This window comes from Pelodiscus sinensis, chromosome 6 (genome assembly GCF_049634645.1).
Source record: "Pelodiscus sinensis isolate JC-2024 chromosome 6, ASM4963464v1, whole genome shotgun sequence".
Classification (NCBI taxonomy): domain Eukaryota; kingdom Metazoa; phylum Chordata; order Testudines; family Trionychidae; genus Pelodiscus; species Pelodiscus sinensis.
The window spans coordinates 21,551,172-21,568,810 of record NC_134716.1 but is presented as its reverse complement, the minus strand read 5'-3'; the positions used below and the strand labels follow the sequence as shown (position 1 = coordinate 21,568,810).

Genomic DNA, 17,639 nt, shown 5'->3' with positions numbered 1-17,639 from the left:
TATGACTGTTTTCTGTGTGTGTGTGTGTGTGTGTGTGTGTGTGTGTGTGTGTGTGTGTACGCGCAGATACTTCAGCCTATTTCTAGATTTGAATACTCTAGAATTTACTACACAGAGTAAATCTGACTTACGGTTTGGTGGGTTTTTTTCTTCATATCCCAAACCAATTCGATCCATGTTATTCACCTTTCAACTTATATACCCTATAGGATTCAAACTTCTGATTTAATTATGTTGTTATTTTGAGTTGATTTGACAATATTTTTTAACCAAAAAATGCCACTAATCTAGGGACACTTGGAATTTAACCATTTACTTAGCCAATGAGCTAAAAATAGTATTTCCAGTTCTCTGATAGATCATGGCGGGTAGCTCATTAGATTGGTCTTCAAGTTAAATTACTGAAAAGGGTGATGTATTTATAATACCTCTTGCAATGCTATAAAATGGCTCATCAATCTGTTTTATTCAAGAAAAGTCCACATAAGGCCACTAGTCTGTTACTGGCAATAAACCTTGGGTGCACATTCAAAAGACCTGAATATTAGATAGTGATTTATAGTCCCTGTCCAAGAAATCAAACATGACACTAATAAGGCATTGGATAACTCCAGTGACACTTTCAAAAGCAATATAATTCAAAAAGTGTTTCATATGAATAGAAGAGAAAAACAGAAGAATATCCACTCATTTTTATATCAATTTCCTTTATATATCTTAAAATTTAAAACAGTATTCTACTTGATTTATTTCAGTGTATCAAACACAGATTGCTCCTAATGCACTCCTCCCTACCTATTCTGTGATGTCATAGTGTACCATCAAAAATACTGTGTATGGACTCTTTATATCTTTGTATCTTATACAGCACTAAGTATATCATCTGGGCTTAGTAAACAACATGTCTTGTTTTTTAAAGAGACACTCACAGGTAGTTTAAAACCAAAATGCAGGTTTAAAGGTGTTTGTTTTGTTTTTTAAAACACATCCTAATATAAATATAAATTCTTCCATGTCATTGCTTCTTCAGTCAGTGCAAACAGTTTCTTTCTATTTAGGCTTTCAACACTACAAAAATATTTAATGACAATAGTATTGTGTAGGTATATGAAAAACAGAAACGGAAACTAACCAAAGTAATTGTGCTCTCTAAACGGAGTGAAATGTAAACCCCACCCCCTGCCAAAAAACCCAACCAAATAAACAAAAATCCAGCATAAACAGGAGAAAGGAAATCTTCTACAATCTAAGTAGTAAGAGCAATATAGCCATTTAAAAATATTTTATATACATTTGTGTCTTTCAAAAGTGAATATTTTACAAAATGCCGCTGAAAGTACTAATGAAATCTAATCAATTTTGAAAAAGAATACAAACTAGTTACTAATACTACAGACACTATACGTGATGCTCAGTACAATTTTTCCTCTTTCAGAATCAGATTTTCACATTATTCTGAGATTTTTCTTTTACTTGTGAAAAAGTAAAGGAGTAACTAGAAATGAGAAACAGTAAAACTGACTATGGAAAAACTTAATAAAGCAAACAATCTGAAAAAAGCAACTTTTCTCCAATAACTTTCAATTACAACAACCACAAACTCAGATCCAGCAACAAGGCTGGGCCTCTATACCCATAAGGAGTCCTGAAGGAATGGGACTTTTCTTTGTGTTACTTTTAACTGCTTTGGGGAGAACACTTTTAGATATAAATGACTTTTAATGACAAACTCTCTGTAAAAGCACTGAAAAAATATTGGATTGAACAAACATTCCAAAACCTATTGAATTAAGTGCTGTCAAATTAAGTCCAGATTTCCAGTGTTGATGATTTTCAAAGTATATATACAAAATAAATAGCCATATACAAGATTTATAAAATGTCAAGGGTTTTAAACAAGTGCTATGGACAACATCCTTTCTTACTAGGGTACCATGCCTTCCTTCCTGATAGGACAGAAATTATGTCTTCACCTTACAGTGCAATGTGCTCATGAAATATCATTGTACTAGGAAGACAAATGTCATCTGAAACCCTCACCTGTTAGAATACAAAATACATTACATTTGCTAAGAGTTACAGTAATAAAAATATTTTATAAATCATCCCCTTATCACCAGGTAAGATATTCTGGTAATGCACAACAATTTCAAAAACAGTACAATACTGTAAGTAGGTAGGTATGTAGATGCCAACCACTGTTAACAACAAAGGGGGTATTATTTTCAATGGAGATGCCATAGAGCCAATCAAGGGGTTACCAAGCTCTCTGGCAACCTTTTTATTCTCCTCCCTCTATCTACCTTTTTGGATTTTCTCCCATCTGATGACTGTGAAGTATCATGTTCAAGATGAAAGTACTTCAGGTCTGAGACATTCTTTTCTCATTCTGTAAGGAACCTAGCATATTTTATATGCTAAATAAATAATAAAAGATAAAATACCCAGAAGGAAAAAGAAAAACATGTTGTGTTTTAACATGCTTAATAATAAAAAAAGATGATACAAGCTAGAGGTAGATGATATTCAGGGGTAGCAGGTTCTACACTCTAGGACAGAGGTAGGCAATAATTTTGTAGTGGGAGGGCCATGGAAAGTGGTCAAGAGCCACACTTTTTTCTGTGGAGGAGGTTTGGGGTCTAGGATGGAGGGTGAGTATAGAAAGGCACATGGGGTAAGGGACTGCGGTGGGGTCTGAGAGGGAGTTTTGGTGAAGGAGAGGGTTGTGACCTAGGTCAGGGGATTGGGGTATAGCGAGGGAGTATGGGTGCAGGAGAGGATTCTGGCCTGGAAGAGGGGTATAGGAGGAGATACTAGGTTTGGGAGGGAGTTGTGACCTAGGGGTTTGGATGGTGACCTGGGGGAGGGATTTGGGGTGTGGGAGGGGCAGGGGTGCCAAAGGCAGGCTTTGCTGGGAGGCACTTACCTAAGCATCTCCTGGCTAGCAGCCCTACAGCACCCCCAAAGCAAGCTGGCCTCCCTGTCTCCTGCAGCCCCAGATCGCTTAAAAATGCAGGCTGTTCCCTCCACGTGGCTCTCAGCTCCAGAAGGGGGAAGAGGCTTATGCTGCCCCCACCCCGCAAGCCAAGCTCTCGGCTTCTATTGGTTGGCTGTTTTCAGACAACAGGAGCTGAGGATTGGGCTGGGAGTGGGGAGATCACACAAAGCCTCTCCTTCCTTCCTGAGCAGAGAACCACACAGGGCAGCCTGCTGCTTAAAACAGCAGCTGCTGTGTGCCTGAGGGTCCCAGCAAGGTCATCTGTGGGCCGGATCCAGTGGCTTGGTAGGGTGATATGGCCAACAAGATGTATCTTACCCATTCCTGCTCTAGGAGTTGTCAGAGAAATTGCACACTCACTGCCCACAGCATGATGGTAGAATTCACAGAGAATAAGTACTATTGCAGTGCAGATACACACCAGAACTCGGTTCAAGTAGGTGACTATAAATTCAGTAAAGGCCCATGCTGTTCAGGATTTTAAAAAGTAACTGCAACTTTCAGGCCTACCAATGGGGTTGGGGGGAGGGGAGAGAAGAGAAGGAGAGTGGGAAAAGAGAGGCAAAGGAGAAAATTGCCCCAGGGCTCAGAGATTCAAAGAGGCCCAGAGCTCCTGGCAGCCACTGCTGCTGCTACTGCGGATGCAGTGGTGGCCAGAACCTCAGGACCCTTTGAATTGTCATCAGAGCATCACTCCACATGGCTCTGGAGAGCTGACTGCCCTCGGCCCTGACCCTCCTGCCCTACTCCTCCTCAGGTGCACTGCTGGTCCACCCCCATACCTTGCCCTGGGGCCCGCGGTGGTTGTCGGCCCTGCAGGTACTATCCCCCAATGTTTGCCTAACAGTTTTGACTCGCAGCACTGTCACAGGAAAAGCTTTACCTAGAATGATGTCGGTTGACTATTACAACTGGGCTTTTCCTTTCCTTCTTTGGACAATCAACCTAACAGGAAAAGTAAAGAGTGAACTCCACAGGCACAGTACACAAATCACTTGAAGTGCAATGTGGTAATAAAATGTAACAGAATGTTTATAGTCAATTCAACTGTTTCCCAGAAAAGTGGTTGTATTTTTACATGCACAATATGCCTGGGTCATTTTGTTATAACACCACAAATAATTACAATCCTATTAAAATGTTCCTGACTGGGATTAGTACAGGTGGGCTTGCTTCCCACTCCCCCGCACCAGGCCCATAAAAACAGAAAACACCACTTTCTCCTTTGTAAGAATGAAATGCTTTCTCTATTTTTCCTTCAAGTAGTTCTTAAATACCTGACCGATTAAGTGGAATTAGTGTTTCTCTTGAATTTTGGGGCAGTGGAAAAATCGAATTCTCTGTCATAAGGAATATGGTGCAGAACCGCTACCATGGGCCTCTGGGGGGAGAAATGGGAGTTGTTTCGGCAGGCTTGGGTTTCTCTCTGTTTATGTGAAACGGACATTGGCATATCTTGCCTGCACTTTTCCTGTGGGGTTCCTCTGGTAGGCAGGGTGGGGAATAGATGTCTGAGCCATACCAAGGTCAGCCTGCTAGAGCTGACAGTTTCTGTCTCTGTACAAAGAAAAGAATCAATACTTTTGGACTACGGCTGTGCCCTCAGTGTAAAACAACAAACATGCAGCGTCTGACATGTTTCTAGGTGATTTGTGGCAGAACCTCTTGTCTGATCTGTATCCAGGAGCTGCTGTGTTACTGCTCTTTGCTTTTCTCCTCTCCCTCCCTAGCTCTGTGATGTCTAATACTTTACTCAGGTACAGAGGCGTGTGTTCTACCCTACAGCAACTTGTCACTCAATAAATCACACCTACAAGCATAGTCTGCACATAGTGATCTGGGCTTTAACGAAGGATCACAGGGACAAAGTGCAGGCAAGATACTCTAATTATAACAAAAATAAAACATTCCATGAGCTGTAGCAAAGACACAGGTTCCACAGCACTGATAAAATATTATTAGAATTGTAGTTTAGTTCTGGGCTTTGGATATTCACTTTTAATACTCTTTTCATTACTAGATTTCTCTTTTTCATAATATTTCCCAAATACAACATACACTGTAGGAGAAAAGCTCAATGGTCAAAAGCTCTGGTATCGAATAATAAAGGATCCTGTTACAGACAGCTGTTAATTATCACTTCAGAATAATTATTTGAACAGTCTTGAATCAACCTAGCTTTATACAGTATGCATTTGTTTTGTCTGACAGTATAATTTGTGTAGAAACATCTCCTCAGTAAAATGTAATATACATCATGAAGTTATACTTGTTTTGGAAATAATTTTACAGTAGGGCTGTTCTCTCCACCTAAATTATTTTCCAGCAGTTAAACCATTAGCCATTTGAGACCATGGACAGTTTCATCCGTTGTAAATATTTTAGATGCATCAGTTTGAATTAACTTAGCAATTTCAATCAAATAAGACATCTCAATGTTAGGTATGTGATTCACCATCATGAAGCTTTTTCACAATCCTACTGTAACTGTTGCTTATAAAAAAAAAAGTGGGTCGGAATAGCTCTACACTTCCTTCCCAATCAATGACTGACAGGACCAGTTCCTTCAGCCACGTACAATCAACACTGATGAATCAATAAGAGTGGTTTAACAACAGAGAGCCACCTATCATTCTATGAATGATTAGAAGTGATCTATAAGCACACACCTTTTCAAACAGACTGGGCCGGAAGACCAGAAACTTGCTAGGTTTTGTTTTATGTTGGGGAGAAGGGGGACTTTCACAGGCTGAGCAAAAAGCTGGAGCTGGAGGAATACACTGCTCAAAAAACATTCTGAGCCTATTTCTGTTCTCACTTGCATATGTTTTATTCCAGTTTTAATTACTGACATCTGAATTACAGCCTAATTTATACTATAGGTATGAGAAAGTGGGATTTTACTCTGTGTATTTGTTCCACATTTTCCAACCCTCTCTTCAACAGCAGCAGGTCCTCCACATGCAATTCCCTTTTGTAATTTTATTAAGCCTGTGCCCCACTACTAGTGGAAATAAAGGGCAGCTTTACTTGCACATTCATACAAAATAAACCTTATTTAATCATTACAAATAAAAGTCATTTTGATGATCTTGCAAAGGGTCAGTGCTTCCTCACTGGGAATAACTGACCTTCTGTTCATACAACATATGCTGATTTCCCCTGCTCAGAGAAGGGAAGGACTATTGCACTGGCCTGCCCACACACAGCATCAATGATGTCAACCTCCCTGAACAGCCATATTTCCTTGAATCATTTACTATCAGAGACCCTAAGACCACCTTGGATAAACCGAGGAAAAACATGCAATTGCAAACATCATTAGAAGCTTGACAACAGTCCTGAGACTTCAGAGCAGCTACTGCTACCCTGAATAATTCTCAGGTTGTCAAAAAAATTCCACTTTTTGACCTACTACTTATTTTCAGATGTCCCCAAACGACAATTAGAGCTCCTAATGTCCAATTCTTAATGAGTAACTTAACCTTCAGAATTCTGGTCAACCTGCTGTACAGTATCAGCCTTGGAGATATAACTCCAACAGTCCTCACAACTTTATGAATATGTAAACAATTGGAACTTTCTACTGAGAAAAGATTCCTGTTTGCCATAGAGTTATACACCAAATTATTTTAAAATAAATAATTACATAAATAAAATAGTCGAAAACCTTGTTTTTTTTCATGTTGTCAAATGAAATAGTGATTGTTTAATTATTTCTTAAAACCTAAAGTAAGACAAAAATAATTATATTGATTGTAAATGGAAAATCCAGGTAATATTTTTCTTTTGTGTTAACCAAAGCTACCAACAATGAACGTTGTGCAACCCACTGGCATATCTCTGTCCACAAATCAGAATCCAATTACTCCTTTGTACCCACTTGCCTGACATCTTCCTCTCTTGGTTTTCCAGCTACTGATTATTGTCCACACACCTTCAGAAACTGCTTTGCATTTCATCTTTATAGGAAGCCAGAAGTAAGCCTATGATGTAGAAGTTAACTTCTACCTGGAAAGTCTTGGATTACACAGAATTTTCTCTTCTTGCATCAAAATTATCAATTAGTGCAGAAGTTCTCAAATGGGAGGATTGTGACCATTGAGGGGGGTCACAACATTACTGCACATGGGAAAATGGGGGTGTCATGAGCTGGCAGCCTCCACCCACAAACCCTGCTTTGCCTCCAGCATTTATAATAGTGTTAAATGTAAAAAGAAAGTGTTTTAATTTGTAAATGGGGGGTCACACTCAGAGGCTTGCTGTGTGAAAGGGGTTACCAATACAAAAGTTTGAATCAAATTTGAATCAAATTTTGCCCGTTCTCTCGTGCATTTCTTATGGTGAAACAAAGTATGTTTCCGTACTTATTCTGTCAAAAACTCTACAGCATCAGTGGAAATTTTGACTGGCAACTGCAGGATTTTGCCATTAGTTTATGTATTGATTTAGATTTATAAAAACCTCTATTGTTCATTGTAAACAAGTTGTTGAAATCAGCTCAGTTTAAAAAAATGATTTGAAGTAGTTATGAGTATCATTCTAGCTGCTAAACAATTTTAATCATATTAGCCTAATTATATAAGGTTTTTCTCTACTGTGTTGTTGTGGGAGAGTCCCATAAATGCAACTGGGAAGCTGTTGGATAGATGTGTACTTTTAAAGTTGATGGCGTATCTTTAAATTGTTACTGGAGGTATCCAAGTGATACTAAGTTTACTATTTGATGATACAGTGAAAGAATGTTTATTAAAAAAATAAGTTGCCAAAGTGCCATTGATTTTTATCTATTGATCAAGAATATTGGCTAGTACATACGTTTTAGGAAAGAACGCCAGGAGTACAATGAAGTCCTTTCAATTTTTTAGGCTCTTTATGATTTTCCCAGAACCCATATTAAACCAATCATTCATTAATTCAGCTCTGTTTACCGACTATGATCACAAAAGTTTCTTCTCTCATATTTCAAATCACCTATCCCTAATGTATAGTAATCAATGTTCTGTGAGAATGGGGAGGGGGATTTAGCAGTAATATGCATAGTAATATTTTGCAGTAATATCCTGTTGTGGATTGCATGTCTTTCTATGAAGTGAAAGGTACACTTTACACTGGCCGTTCAAATCACACCACATGCTACAGAATGTGGCAGTCTTATCCTACCATTTGTGCTATATACGACTGATAAGCCTGATTTTCAGACAGAAGTACAAGCAAATGCACATCTACTTACTGACTAGAATGCCTACACTACAATGCCACATCATTTCTATTCCACAGATTTTGTAAGACTGGAATACAATGAAGATTATTGTTCTATTATTACTTTACCAATATAATTATATTGTCATATAACTATGAATATCAATCGTATCATATCTGTCACAAATATAAAGATAGATCCATGGATCACTGAAATCTACTGATTGATTTCTGCAGTTAAATTGGAGAAAGTTTCACAAATCCACTCCTGGCTGCTACATTTTACATTTGAGCCATAACTGGAAAAAAATTAAAATTCACATAGTTTGAAAGCATCTTAGGCTCAAGAGTAGAAGTTATTCCTTCTAAGTTAATTTTAACTTATGCTTAACTCCACTGGCTCCAAAAGTAGATCCTGTGAACATACCAGTTCAGAATATTTTAGGTAAAAGGTTTTTGACCAAATTAACAATGCCCCCAAATTCAGGCTTTTCCTGTGATAATGGCATGTGGTGGTGGGAAGGACAAACAAGTATCCTAGATGCTTAACTTGTTCCTGGTAACTGTTGTGTGGATCTGCAAGGAAAATATAATTTCATTGAGTTAAATGGGGCTATTCCTGAATGAAGTTAAACATATTTTGTTATGTCTATGGAATAGAAGCTTTAGTCTCTTGCTAAGTACTATTTATCTTAAAACTTCATTGCAGCCCTTTTTACCTTTTGCTTATTATCTAGAAAACTTGCTTATACATATAAACCTGTATCATTGGACACTCAATTGCACTTTATTTGGAACACCCATCCATCCCTTGAGATGTCTTCCATCTTTTTTTAGGATGCTTACATTTTAAAATAGTTTTCCTTTACTAGATGTATTTTGTTTTTGAAATAAATATACTATTGCTCCATGATGCTTTTTCATGTTTTTATATTTCTGTGCTGGAATGTTTCTAACTACAGGCAGTCCCCGGGTTACGTACAAGATAGGGACTATAGGTTTGTTCTTAAGTTGAATTTGTATGTAAGTCGAAACTGGCTCCAGATTCAGCCACTGCTGAAACTGATCAGCCGCTGACTACAGGAAGCGCTAGGCAGAGTTGCTCTGCCCCCGGCTTCCTGGAATCAGCCGCTGATCAGTTTCAACAGCAGCTGAATCTGGACTCCTGTGACAGAACATCTGGGGCGCTGCCGGGTAAGTCCCCGCAGGACCAACCCGGCAGCACGCCAGCTGCTCTACCCCAGGCGTCCTGCAACAAAAGCCTGGTCTGCTGGGGGGGGGGGGGCAAATAGCTGCGCCCCCTCCCCCCCCCAGCAGACCAGGGAGACCCGAGCAAAGCTGCGGAGGCGCAGAAGTCCCGCCACCTGTGCGGCTTTGCTCCAGTCTCCCTGCTGTGCTGGGGGGGGGGGGGGAGTCTCCCCCAGCACAGCAGGGAGACCCGAGCAAAGCCGCACAGGCGGCGGGCCCCCGCTGCCCATGCGGCTTTGCTCCTTTACCCCGGAGCAAAGCCGCACAGGCGGCGGGGTCCCCGCCTCCACGGTTTTGCTCCTGTCTCCCTGCTGGGAGACAGGAGGGAGACAGGAGCAAAGCCGGAGAGGCGGGGAACCCTGCCGCCCGTGCGGCTTTGCTCCGGGGCAAAGAAGCAAAGCCGCACGGGCAGCGGGGTCCCGCCGCCTGTGCGGCTTTGCTCAGGTCTCCCTGCTATGCTGGGGAGTCCCCCCCAGCACACCAGGGAGACCCGGAGCAGCTTTTCTCGCCCCGGAGGACGCAGTGACGGGACCGCTGCCCTCTGGGCAGTCCCGCCGCCCGCGAGCTCCGGGGCGAGAAAAGCCCCGTTCGTAAGTGCGGATCCGACGTAAGTGCCTGTATGTGTTATCCTAGTTTTTGTCTTATCTTCAACACTGTTTTCTTTCCTTTAGGTAATTTTGTTATTCCCTTGATCTTTCTCAAGTTTTTTGATGAATTCTGATATATCCTCATCCAATACAATAAATACACACAGAGAGAAAAGTAGATGAAAGGAGGAGTATTTAAAGGGGAAAGAACACACACACACACATTATTGGAAAATACTTTTCAGTTTTTTGCATTCTACATTAATGACTGACCCACTATAATAAAGAAATCTTCACAAAGCTGGCAAAAAACATTCTTCATATATCATTGCTGAATATCTCTGGATCACTATGGATAATATGGAACGTGTATATGAAGCATTTGATATATTCCCTCACTTAAAACTTTGCACACAAGCAACAGAATCTCATCTGTTTATCACCTGTGTCAAAGAGAATCCAGAATGACCTGTCCCAAGAAGAATCCAAAAAACCATTTAAACATTTTGCTATTTATCACATCTCATACACTGTCTATTTTACAGTAACTGGTCAATAATACACTTTAGTCTGCACAGAGTTGTAATGATTTATTTTTGATAATCTCTCACTTATTAAAATGTACATCTGTAATGAATAAAATACAAATATTGTTGTGCTATACAATTATGAAGCCACTTCTTATTCAGAACTTATACTGCAAATTCTTTGGAACTGGGTTTGTCTTTGTCCTGTGTTTGTACAGTGCCTAGCACGACGGCATCCTGGTCTATGACTAGAGCTCTTAAGCACTTACAATTATACAAATAGCTATTAAGAACAACTTCTAGTTTGAGCTATAGCAATCTGCCAAAAGGCCCCTATAGGTACTATAGGCAATAATATAGGCAGGCTACAAATCAAGTAAACCAACCAAAGGCCATATACAGGCAGTCCCCGACTTACGCGGATCCGACTTACGTTGGATCCGCAGTTACGAACGGGGCTCGCCCCAGAGGACACGGACTGCGGGACCTCGCGGTCCTGCCGCCCATGTACTCCGGGGCTTTCTCCGCATCTCCCTGGTCTGCAGACCAGGAAGACGCGGAGCAAAGCTGCGGAGGGGCTCGGGCAGCGGGGCAGCCCAGGCACGCCTGGGCTGCCCCGCTGCCCGAGCCCCCCCGCGGTTTTGCAAAGCCGCGGGGAAGCCGGCAGCAGAGCAGAGCAGCCCAGGTGCGCCTGGGCTACCCCGCTGCCCGAGCTCCCCCGCGGCTTTGAAAGCCTTGGGGAAGCCGGCAGCGGGACAGCCCAGGCGCCCTGCGGCTGTCCCACTGCTGGCGTCCTCCGAGGCTTTGCTCCCCGTCTCCCTGGTCTGCTGGTCTCCAGCAGACCAGGGAGATGGGGAGCAAAGCCGTGGAGGACCCAGGCGGCGGGACCACTGTGCATCTCGGTCCGCCGCCCGCGTCTTCCTGGTCTGCTGGGATCGGGGGGCGCGCAGCTAGTATGCCCCCCCCCAGCAGACTAGGCTTTTCTCCGGACGCCTGTGGCAGAGCAGCTGGGGCGTTGCCAGTTGGTCCCGCAGCGCCGCTCTGGGCGCTACTGGACCAACCCGGCAGCACCCCAGCTGCTCTGCCCCAGGCGTCCTGATTCAGCCGCTGCTGGTCAGTTTCAGCAGCGGCTGAATCAGGACACCTGGGGCAGAGCAGATGGGGTGCTGCTGGGTTGGTCCAGTAGTGCCGAGGAGCGGCGCTACTGGAGCAACCCAGCAGCACCCCAGCTGCTCTGCCCCATGCGTCCCCAAGTCAGCTGCTGCTGAAACTGACCAGCGCTAACTACAGGAAGCCCGAGGCAGAGTTGCTCTGCCCCGGGCTTCCTGGAATCAGCTGCTGATCAGTTTCAGCAGCAGCTGACTTGGGGACGCTTGGGGTTCTTAAGTTGATTCTGTATGTAAGTCGGAACTGGCGGTCAGTTTCAGCAGCGGCTGAATCTGGATGCCAGTTCCGACTTACATACAGATTCAACTTAAGAACAAACCTGCAGTCCCTATCTTGTACGTAACCCGGGGACTGCCTGTATAGCACTCTAAGCATGTAAATTGTAAAGGTCTCCATCACAACAAAATGGGACACGAAACTTTCCAAAATTGCAAAAACACCTAAAAAACTAATTCATTGTGTTACAATGCTTTGTTTAGTTTTGCCTAATGCCATAATGATTACCAGTTTAAGAGGCAGTAAGAGTCTTATTATGCCTTTAAGAAAATAACTTTTGGTCAGAAAGCACTGAGCAAGTTAGGGGGATAATCAAGATGTTTCAGTTGCTAGCAAAAAGACATTTATTTGAAATTGCTAGCATAGTAATATAAAAATTATTTTAGCCAACCTGTCATTATGAATTTTTACTAAAATAAAATGATGACGAAGATAATTCAACCTTACTACATCTGTTATTATTATTGTTGGGAAACAGATGAGGCTGTGGTCATTATGGCTAGCCTACTTTCACATGTATCCATCTGCTACTGGCCTGCATGATGTCTCTAATGGCTAAAAACATATCATTTGCTGCTCTGCTTTGGAACAGTCTGGAAGTTAATGATATCCATGCAGATGCCATGATGGCACTACTGCAGCAGCATTTTGGACACAAACCAGGAATTCTTTTGCACCAATTCCAGTTTCAATGGGAAGGCAAAGTGGGTTAGTGTTTCAGTTGTGTACTGCATGGCAGCTTTGGAAACTTGCGGTACATCATAACTGCAATGCTGAAAGACTGAACTGGTACAGAATCCTATGACTGACTGCTCATGAATCCTATGACTGACTGCTCATTTATCATGATTCACGCTCCATAACTCATGCCAGAATCAGTGATCCATTTGGAATGCATTCAGCAATTAGTGGACCACCCTTGGAGTGCTGGCCTGAGCAGGCTTACAACTCAAACTGCCAGGTGACTTGGCATGATTAGGGACTGTACTGGCTGTACTTCAGTGTCTCCACCATTTTGCTTGCCAATGCTACTCAACACCATGACAAGCATTCACGAGCCCCAATTCGTAGACTGTGATAGGGCTATATACCAGTGCATTTCACACTTGTTATTTATTGCCAATTCGAAGTGCCTCACGTTTTCATAGTGAAGGAAGAGACTAAATCAACAGCATACAGCCTGTGTCAATTTGTCTTTCACCCTCCAACTACCACACCCCTATTTGCCAGTTAACAGGTTGGGACAGTTGCTCTGTTCTGCTGTAAGCAAGATGAAATTGCCTTTTCACCAGAGAGCACTAAAACCTCACTCTTGTCTTGGAAGGGTGTTTGTGGATCTTTTATCACCACTGCCCTTTTACTTATTCTGCAGCTAGTAATAGAGAGAAAATGTCAGTCTTTACAGCTGTCAGTCAGCACCTTCAAAAAGAAGTACATTTATTTTTTTAAAAAAGAAAGACAGGAGTTACTTTCTGCAACATGAACACAAACTATTCTGACACTAATCAGAGATTACAAATGTCCTTCAACTGCATTTTTAGGCATTATTGTAATACTGATTTTACTTGCTGAATATAATTATTTGGCTTCAGCATTTTCCCCTTATGTTGCCTTCCCACCATAGGTTGTAAACCTTATTTTGTGTTTATACTGTACTTTTGATTGGAACTTGGATACAGCTACTGTTGCTAGTTAGGATAATGTGTACAATGTAATATTGTTGACATTTCTCATGTTGGACAGACTATAATGTAAATATACATTTTGCTACAGCTATAAATATGGTTTTGATAGATTCTTAGATTTTGAATTGATTATAATTCAGAACAGGTCTCTGCCAGAATGAGTTGATAATTCACAAAGCAACTATGTGAATGAAGAGGAGATGACAACGGATCAATCTGGATGTGAATAACTTGACCCAGTAGTTTACGGTACTGCAGTCTCTCCAATTCTCTCACAATTTTCATACAAAAGAAAAATCCCTCAGCCTGAGCGGAGGGAGTCAGATTAGTCATAGTACTAACATTTCAGGTTTTTAAAAGATTTACAGTAAGTGAGCAACTCATAAACCACATTTTACATATTTAAGTTATAATGTAACTGTGAGATATGTAATATTACATATAGTGACTGAAGCTGATGCATAGAAAGGAAAGCTATTGCTGTACAGCTAAAGAATGACTGACAATGCAATGTAAAATATTACATGCAGCCAAATTGGAGAGGGAATACTTTTCCATGTAAGCATAAATCTCCATCCTACATACTCACTATGCAATATTACAAAACATTTTGGTTATTGCCTGGGCTTCAGCATCTGATTCAAGATAGTTAAATCAAGAGCACACTGTGTGAGAATTATACGGGGAGCTCCCAAAACTGGGTGACTGAGCAACAAAATGGCAAATGAAATTCAATGCTGACAACTCCAAAGTAACGTACGTTGGAAAACATAACCCCAACTATACATATAAAATGGAGTCTAAATTAGGGATGTGAACAACTAGTCAACACACTAGTTGACTAGTTGCTCCTCCACCACTTGCTACCTTTATCAGAAAGAGGCAACAAGGAGAGGGGGAGGGAATGCTTCAAAGCAACAGTGCCTTATGCAGCCTGAGGTCTGCCACTTTGAAATGCCCCATGCAGCCCAGGGTCTCCAGCTGGCCTGGGCTGCACACAGCATTTCAAAGCAGCAGCGCTATGTGGAACCCGGGGTCAGCGGAGGGACTCCCCCACTCCATGTGATGCTGCTGCTTTGCAACACTGCGGGGAGCACGAGGCCAATGGGGGACTGCTTGAGTCTCCTGCTGGCCTCGTGCTCCCCGTAGAGCTTTCACCTTTGAAGTGTAGCAATAGCCCTGGGGCTGTTGCTACACTTCAAAGGCGGAGGTGCCCTTATCAACTATTAGAATAGTTGATGCAAATTACATCGACTGTTCGATTAGCAAATTAAACTAAATGTTACATCCCTACTCTAAATTAATTATCACTACTCGGGAATAATATCTGGAGTCATTTTGGCAAGTTCTATGGAAACATCTGCTAACGTGCAGCAGCAGTCAAAACGCTAACAGAATGTGAGGGGCCATTAGACTAGATAAAACAGAAAATACAGTAATGCCACTATTTAAAGCCATAGTATGCCCATAACTTGAACACTGTATGCAGTTCTGGTCCCTTCATCTCAGAAAAGATATATTAGAATTGAAAAAGGTACAGAGAAGGGCAACTAAAATGATTAAGAGGTATGGAACATAAGAACAGCCATACTGGATCAGACCAGAGGTCCATTTAGCACTATTTCCTGTCTTCCAATGCCAGGTGCTTCCGAGGGAATGAACAGAACAGGTAAACATCAAGCGATCCATCCCATGTCCCCCATTCCCAGCTTCTGGCAAAACTGAGGCTAAGGACACCTTCTATGTGGAGAGAAATTCAAAAGACTGGAACTGTTCAGCTTGGAAAAGAGATGACTAAGGGTCTGCGTTCCCTCTAATTTTTTATATCCATGTACAGAATGAATTTTGTTATGTGCACCGATATGGAGATGGTGAACATAATAAAATTCATTCACCGCCATATTGGTGCACATAATAAAGTTCATTCCGCACATGGCTGATGGGGGGAGGGCTGAGGACTGGGGTGCAGGTGGAGATGAGTGCTCTGACTGGAGGTGCATGCTCTGGGGCGGGGCTAGAGAGGAGAGGTTTCCAGCATGGGCTCACCCAGGAGAAAGCTCTCCCCCCAGCCCTCTTAGGATGGCACTTGCAGGTTAGGCTGCTAGCCATGGCAGCTATGGTGGAACTGTGTTGAGCTAGGAGATGGGGTATCTCGTCTGCAACAGGTCCACGTTGGAGTCAGCAGGGTTTGGGGGGTAGGAGGGTGGGAAGGCATCTCTTCTCCAGTCCCAGCAGCTCATTGCTGGGGCCAGCGGAGCACACCTCTCCCCAGCCACAGCAGCTCTGTGCTGGGGCTCATGAACAGAGGAGGCACTTTGTGCTGGAGGAGGAGCAGCATCTCTCTCTGCAGCAGCCCTTGTTCTTATATTCCCTCTGTGGAAGCCTGTCTTACATAGCTCAGGGTATGTCTACACTACAAAGTTAGTTCGAACTAACGAACGTTAGTTCGAACTAACTTTCCTAGGCGCTACACTAGCGCTCCGTTAGTTTGAACTTAATTCGAACTAACGGAGCGCTTAGTTCGAACTAGGTAAACCTCATTCTACGAGGATTAAGCCTAGTTCGAACTTACTAGTTCGAATTAAGGGCTGTGTAGACCCTTAATTCGAACTAGTGGGAGGCTAGCCCTCCCCAGGTTTCCCTGGTGGCCACTCTGGCCAACACCAGGGAAACTCTACTGCCCCCCTCCCAGCCCCGGACCCCTTAAAAGGGCACAGGCTGGCTACGGTGCCCGTGCCAGGTGCAAGCCTGCCAGCACCCAGCCAGCAGACCCTGCACCTGGCATGGATCGAGCCACCCACCCAATGCCCCACAGCCCTCCCCCTCTTCCCGGGACCAGGCTGACGGCTCCCGGGAGCTTGCCCGGGACCGCAAGAGGCGGGCACCCACCTGGGCTAGTGCGGACATCGTGGACCTCATCCACGATCTCCGCACTAGGCACAGGAAAGTAGCCATCTAGGGCAGGAGAGCTGCCAGCCTGGCCACCCAGGAGCAGGTGTGCATGAAAATCAAGGTGGTCCACTGAGACCCCCGACCCTGAGCCCTGAGCTTACAATAGCCGTCCTGGGTCAGACCAAAGGTCCATCTAGCCCAGTAGCCTGTCTGCCGACAGCGGCCAACCCTAGGGACCCTGGAGGGGATGGACCGAAGACAGTGACCAAGACATTTGTCTCGTGCCATCCCTCTCCAGCCTTCCACAAACCGTGGGCAGGGACACCACTCCTACCCCCTGGCTAATAGCACTCCATGGACCCAACCTCCATGACTTGATCTCACGTCCCTTTAAACTCTGTTCTAGTTCTAGCCTTCACAGCCTCCTGCAGCAAGGAGTTCCACAGGTTGACTCTTTGCTTTGTGAAGAACAACTTTCTGTTACTAGTTTGAAGCCTGCTACCCATTCCTTTCCTTTGGTGTCCTCTAGTCCTTCTTTATGGGAACTAATGAAGAACTTTTCTGTATGCACCCTCTCCACCCAACTCCTGCTTTTAGAGACCTCTATCCTGTCCCCCCTCCGTCTCCTCTTTTCTAAGCTGAAAAGTCCCAGTCTCTTTAGCCTCTCTTCATATGGGACCTGTTCCCAACCCTTGGTCATTGTAGTTGCCCTCCCCTCTCCCAGCCTCTCTCTTCCCCTCTCCCACCTCCTTTTCCCAGTCTCCCCCAGTTTTGTTCAATAAAGACAGATTCCATTTTTGAACACAATTGTCCTTTATTTTGTACATCAAGAAAAGGGGCTAGGGAAGGGTAAGTGGAAGGAGGTGAGGGAGGAATGGGGTACGAGCCCCCGATGGGGAGGACTGGGCTGGCTCTGCGGGCTTCTGGGGGTGGAAGCTCTCCTGCAGCCCCCCAATTGCCACCTCTCCCCAGATGGCAGCCTTCGGCAAGTGCAGCCGGGCTGATGACCGAGTGGTGTGATGTGCCCAGTGTGGGCACTCAGGGCACTCCTAGCCAG

General features: G+C 43.5%; 1 protein-coding gene across 12 annotated transcripts in view; it reads right to left on the bottom strand.

Annotated features, from left to right (window-relative positions):
• Positions 1–17,639, bottom strand: part of BNC2 (basonuclin zinc finger protein 2) — a 520,080-nt gene that overhangs the window by 246,238 nt on the left and 256,203 nt on the right. The window lies entirely within an intron of this gene.